Source organism: Physeter macrocephalus, chromosome 18 (assembly GCF_002837175.3).
Source record: "Physeter macrocephalus isolate SW-GA chromosome 18, ASM283717v5, whole genome shotgun sequence".
NCBI classification, from domain to species: Eukaryota; Metazoa; Chordata; class Mammalia; order Artiodactyla; family Physeteridae; genus Physeter; species Physeter macrocephalus.
This window is the reverse complement of record NC_041231.1, coordinates 84283410-84289802: the sequence shown is the minus strand read 5'-3', so window position 1 is coordinate 84289802 and position 6393 is coordinate 84283410. Positions and strand designations below refer to the sequence as shown.

General features: G+C 39.4%; 1 protein-coding gene across 3 annotated transcripts in view; it reads left to right on the top strand.

Annotated features, from left to right (window-relative positions):
* Positions 1-6393, top strand: part of LOC102976012 (HLA class II histocompatibility antigen, DQ beta 1 chain) — an 87536-nt gene that overhangs the window by 35589 nt on the left and 45554 nt on the right. The window lies entirely within an intron of this gene.

Genomic DNA, 6393 nt, shown 5'->3' with positions numbered 1-6393 from the left:
GCCATGGCTCACGGGCCCAGCCGCTCCGCGGCCTGTGGGATCCTCCCAGACCGGGGCGCGAACCCAGTTCCTCTGCATCGGCAGGCGGACGCGCAACCACTGCGCCACCAGGGAAGCCCTTATCTAGCTTTTGACCTTTGCTAATCTGGTAAGTGAAAAATGGTAGCTCTGGATAATTTTAATTTGTATTCTTTAATTATGAGTGAGATTGAACATCTTTTTATATTTAAAAGATATTTGTATTTCCTTTTTTGGGGATTGTTGTCCATTCAAAAAAGTGAGTTATTGGTTTTTTTTCTTAGCACTTTATACGTGCTATAGGAAAAGTAGCCCTTTGTTTGCAATATAACGATGTAAATGTGTTTTCCCAGTTTGTTATCTTTGGAATTTATTTTCCCAGTTTGTTGTTTGTCTTTTGAATTTGTTTATGGTGGCTTTTGCCTTGCAGAAATGTTTGATTTTTCTATTGTCAAATTTATAAATCTTGGGACTTCCCTGGCGGTCCACTGGTTGACTCCGCGCTTCCACTGCAGGGGGTGCAGGTTTGATTCCTGGTCAGGGAACTGAGATCCCACATGCCGTGCGGTGCGGCAAAAAAAAAAATAAAATAAATAAATTTATAAATCTTTTTGTTTATGGCCCTTGAGTTTTGTGTCATAGTTAAGAAAGCTTTTCCCACTCTGAGTTTATTAAAGAATTCTCTCATGATTTCTTACAGTATATTTATAGTTTCATTATTTAAACTGAGATCTTTGATCCAATAGATTTTCCTGGTATAAAGTGGGAAGTACTGGTACAACTTTGGTTTTATTTTTAGATGACTCCCCGTTTTCTCCAAATCATTTATAATATAAATCTATCTTTTCACCATGGAATTTAAGATTCCATCTTCATCTTTACTAAGTAAGAGAGAAGGCTTATGTATGGAGGTTGTAGAATATATTTGAATGCTAACGGGAATGATCCAGTAGAGACAGAGAGAACTGAAAATTCAAGAGTAAAATCCCTGAGATGGTGAGAGAACAAGATTCGGAACAGTTTAGTAATAAATAATGAAAGGTAACATTTTTGAGGGTTTCTTATATGCCAGGCAATGTTTCAAATGCTTTACCATGGATTAAACAATTTAATCCTGTGAATAAGAGTACATTCCTACTTATTATTCTTAATTAGTATGACCACTGTGAGCCCCACCTGCTCCTTTATTTATTTATATATACACCTCCCTCCCCACCTCGGTGAACTTCTTCACTGGTGCATGTTCCCTTGCCTGGCAAATAAATAAACTTAGAGTTTGCTTTATGGATCACTGTAATGGTCATTGGCTTTCCCTTATAAGTTCACAACAAACTGATGAGGTGGTTCTAAAATTCCCCCTATTTTACTCTCAAGGAATCTGAGGCCCAGAGAGGCTAAACAATTTACCCAAGATCACATTGCTGCTAAGTGGTAGACGTTGAACCTTTGTAGTCTAACTCCATGCTCTTAACGACAACTCTGTGTTGAAATGGTAGGAGAGGAGATGATGAACATGTATATGCAGGTGGGTGGGGAATTTCATGGTGGGAAGGGGAGATGACTTCTATTTTCCTATTGAAGTAGAAGCTTATGATGAATATACAGAAACTGACCTGTCCAATTGCTTGATTATCTCCAGCCGTGCTCACATGCCTCCATGTGGGCAAAGGAAAAGTCCACCCACTTTGGGGAGGAGGCTCTGGGAAGCCTGTGGCTGGCCTGAAGAAACAGAGAATTGGACAGAGAAGGCACCTCTAAAGGAGAATCAAATAAGAGAGTAATAGGGCACTGATGACCAAAGACCCATTTCACAATGTTCTCTGGAGCTGCCCTTGCTCTTGGAATGGATGTGAGCCTAACTGTTCAGTGTTCAGGGCAGGGAGAGGAGTCTGATTCTATCTGCCCACACTTAGTTCCAGTTGGCAGGGGCTGGCAGGTCATTATCCTGATTTTCTCCAAGGAGTCAGTTTCCCCACTGTCAGATGGCAGTGGTCCTTGGCTGCTCCAAATCACGATCATCCTTTAACTGAACTTGGGTGGCTCTGGTTATGGGTCATTTCACTGCTGAGCTTCATCAACCCACACATCTCGGCTGGGTTTCTAGTGTTTGCTCCCAGAACTGCTAATGCTCTGGACTGTGAGAGCAGCAGGTGGAAAATAATCTCATGAAGGATATGAGGATACAGGTGAACTGGATAGAGGGTTTTAAAAGAAGAAGATGCATTGAGAAAGTAGCAGAAGCTTCAACCTTTTAATAAACGTTCAGAAAATCTGATTGCAGAGTAGATACTGGGTTAGAAGATTGAATGGCTCCTAAGCCACTCCCGTGAAGGGAGAGAGCATGGTTTCATCTTTCAGCTCATCTTTGAAACTACTGGTTAGCAGTCCGTGTGCGAAGTGCTTAATAAATGTCGAGTGGATTAATAAAAAAGGAGGGAATATCTTAGTGTCTTTGCTTGTGCCATTCTCTTTATGTGGAATACTTTCTCTTCTCTACTATAACTACTTGAATCCTACCCTCTCCTCTAGGAAGCCTTCTCTGATTAACTCCTGCTCACAATTTCTTCTCCCTTCCTAATGTCTGTAGTACAAATGCTATATTTTGCTAAATATTTGTCCATATTTTGCTTCCATGTCTCTCTTTCTCTCATTCTGGCTCTTTCTCATAGTATATGGATACACACATAAACTTTCCAACAATTGTGTACATTTCCTAAAGGCAGAAACTACCTCTTTTCCTTTTTCCCTAATACCCATACTTACTGATATGCTAGGTATAAAGGATTGTCTTTGGAATACTTATTGATTTAACTTTTTTTTAAACACCTTTATTGGAGTATAATTGCTTTACAATGGTGTGTTAGTTTCTGCTGTATAACAAAGTGAATCAGCTATACATAAACATATATCCCCATATCTCTGATCTAACTTTTTGTTGTCTCCAAAGCAACACTGTCAGAAAAAAACACCGAGGACTTCTTGTCAACCCAGCCTGGACACAGAAAGAATTGTAATGACTTTTCTGCCTAATCTTCTAGCCCTGAAAATGTATGCATCCTTGATCCATAAGGGATGCGATTAAGCAGTGAAAATTGAAACGTAAATGGAAACGTTTTTATCTGGCAGTATCCTGAAACTGCTGAGGTTTGCAGACACGATCTTCATGTGAATGTTAAAGATAAATACTCATTATCAGTCCATGTTCAAGTCCAGTGTTACTGAGCCACGACTGTAGCAACTCACTGATTTTTCTTTGAACATACTCTATTGACTTTGTCAACTCAAAGTTTAAAAATCAATGATTTTTTTTCTCTCTGGTGAATATCATAATGATTTTCCTTTATACTAGCCTAAAACTTCTGAGATTTTTAAAAAGTCTAGCAGCAGGTTGTGAATGTTCAAATAGACAAAATTCCAAAGTACATGTTTATTATTGACTTAGTTCAGCTTCCAAGACAAGCAGAAGTTAAATTTCATCAGCTCTCTTTATACAAGCATGAAAGTAGATTCCGTAGAGAGAAGAACAGATAGAAGAGCACCAGAAACATTATGGGGTAGATGGAGCAGACTTTCACAAATAGTCCAGACGTTTTCTCTTCCACGCCTGACTGTTATATGTATTTTTATCACTGGTCCAGCCATAGCCTGGAGGTTTACACCACAATTTTGAGGCTCTTCAATGTAGCAGTCTCATTACCAAACTGCATATACGGTTTTACGGGAAAGCGTGAAGTTGAAAGAGTACTTGTTCAACGGTAAAATCATTAAAAAAAATTTATTGAAGTAGAGTTGATTTACAATGTTGTGTTAATTTCTGCTGTACAGCAAAGTGATTCAGTTATACATTTATATTCTTTTTCATATTCGTTTCCATTATGGTTTATCACAGGATATTGAGTACAGTTCCCTGTGCTCTACAGTAGGTCCTTCTTTAGCCATCCTATATATAATAGTTTGCAGCTGCTAATCCCAAACTCCCAATCCTTCCCTCCCCCACTCCCCTCTCCCCGGCAACCAAGTCTGTTCTCTATATTTGTGATTGACCATAAAATAATTTGATACACTCATGGAAAATCAGTTTTGGACTAAATGATCTTTAATATCTTATTCTGCTCCCAGATTCGACATCAGTTTCTTTTCGTCGGCCTAAAATGCACTTTCTAACCATTTTCACCTCTTCAAGTCTTACTCTATTCAAATAGGACATTTTCTGTGATTTTTCTACCTGGAAGTGATCATCCAATCCTTTGAACTCTCTATAGAACTTTACCTGTAACTCTTTTACTTGTAACCCTTCTTGCTGGTGTTTTAGATACAGGTGTAGTATCTTCCTCAATGAACTAAAAAAGCTTCTTAAAGGCAAGGAGAGTGTCTTGGTCACGTGTATACTAACCACAGCAGAGTATTGTGCCTTTCAGAATTTTTTTAATGCTCACTAAGTGCTTCTTGAACGTGAATAAGCTCTTTTGGTATATTAATGTTAAGATGCAAACTCGTTCGTTCATGCAATCATTCATTCATGGAAGAGCTTGCGTCTGGGGAAAATGAAGAGTATATAGGGCAGAGAATCTGCGTAAGTAGAAGAAGACTAGTTGGGAGTAGAGTGGGGACATTTGAGTGGGTAAGAGTAAGGCATCCTAATTTTCTTCCTGTCTCCAAACTTGTGGCCACTGTCTACCCATCCTGAACAATGCTTTTACAACTTAAATCAGACGTTACTCTCCTGCTTAAAAACCTCCAGTGGTTTCCCATCATTGTATTGTGGTCAAATCCCGAGTCCTCACCCTGCCTTACAGAGCCTTACTGAACTTCCCATCGGTGTCACCTACTGCCTCTTCTCCACTTGCTGTATCCACACTAGACATCTTTTTGTTCTTTGGACATGTCAGTCTCACTTTCAGCCTAACTGTTCTGGACCTTCCCTCTGCCTACAATACTTTCTCTTGAGTTTCTCTTGGCTGGCTTCTTATTGTAACAGCAAGTACAGAGGCTCCGAGGTGGTAGCTTGCTTGGCCTGCTTAGGAGAGAGCAGAGGGACCACTGTGCCTGGGGCAGGGTAAGCAATGGGAAGAGAGAGAAATAAAGACTGAGCGGGGGTCAGAGGCAACATCGGTTGGGGCTTGTCCGCAACGGTAAAGACTTTGGATTTTATTCTGGATCAGAAGAGAAGCCGTAAGGGATTTTGAGCCGAGGGATGACACAATCGGATGTATATTTTAAATTAATTACTCTGACCACTGTGTGGTGAATGCAATACAGAGATTTGGAGTAGAAGCAGGAAGATGGGGTAATTAGTCCAAACGAGAGATGGTGGCATCTTAGATGAAAGTGACAGTTTGCAAAGGGACTTGTATCTAGAATATATAAAGAACTGTTACAACTCAATAATAAAAAGATAAATATTCCAATTTAAAATGGACAGAAGATCTTGTATTAGTTATCTTAGGCTGCCATAACACAATAGCTGGATAGCCTAAACAACAGACATTTATTCCCCACATTTCTGGAGGCTGGGAAGTCCAAGATCAAGGTGCCGGCAGATTCAGTTCCTGATGAGGGCCTTTTCCCTAGCTTGCAGATAGCTGCCTTCTCATTGTGTCCTCACATGGTAGACAGAGAGGAAGACAGAGCTGTTCTCTCTTCGTCTTCTCTATGTGGTTGTGAAGGTACAGGTTCTTATTTGCATTAAGTTACAGAGAATAGGAGAAACATTTTCCTGTCCTCTGTGAATAAATTTTTGAAAAGTATGATCAACCATTGCTAAGAGAGTAGATCTTAAATGTTGTTACCACAAAAAAGAAATGGTAATTGTGCTACGAGATGGAGATGTGAGTTTAACACTATTGCAATACCTAAGTGTATCCGATCAATAGGTTGTATACTTTAAACTTACACAATGTCATATGTCAATTGTATCTCAATAAAGTTGGGAGAAAATGCAAATACCCTCCAAATTAACAAACAGCGCTAAGATTCAGAATGTGCTAACAGAATTAACTATTAGTCAATTTAGTAATTATTCTGTTGATTCTGAAGAAGAGAGTGGAAGACACAGCTTAAAGGAGATATGAGTGTTCAGACAAGAACAATAAGGTCTGGATTCTGGTTTTGATTGTGCCCCTTTTGACAGCAGGAGCTTGAGTAAGTCACTTACCTTGTGTGAACTTCAGTTTCTTCTATAAAATCATTTCTAAACATTCTTCTGTAAGAACATTTATAAGCACTGACCAGATGTCAGGCACTAGTCTAAACATTTTATGAGTGCTTAAAGCAAACCAATGTATTGTTGTCATCATTTCCATTTTATTTTATTTTTATTTTTTTTTGCGGTACGCGGGCCTCTCACTGTTGTGGCCTCTCCCGTTGCGGAGCACA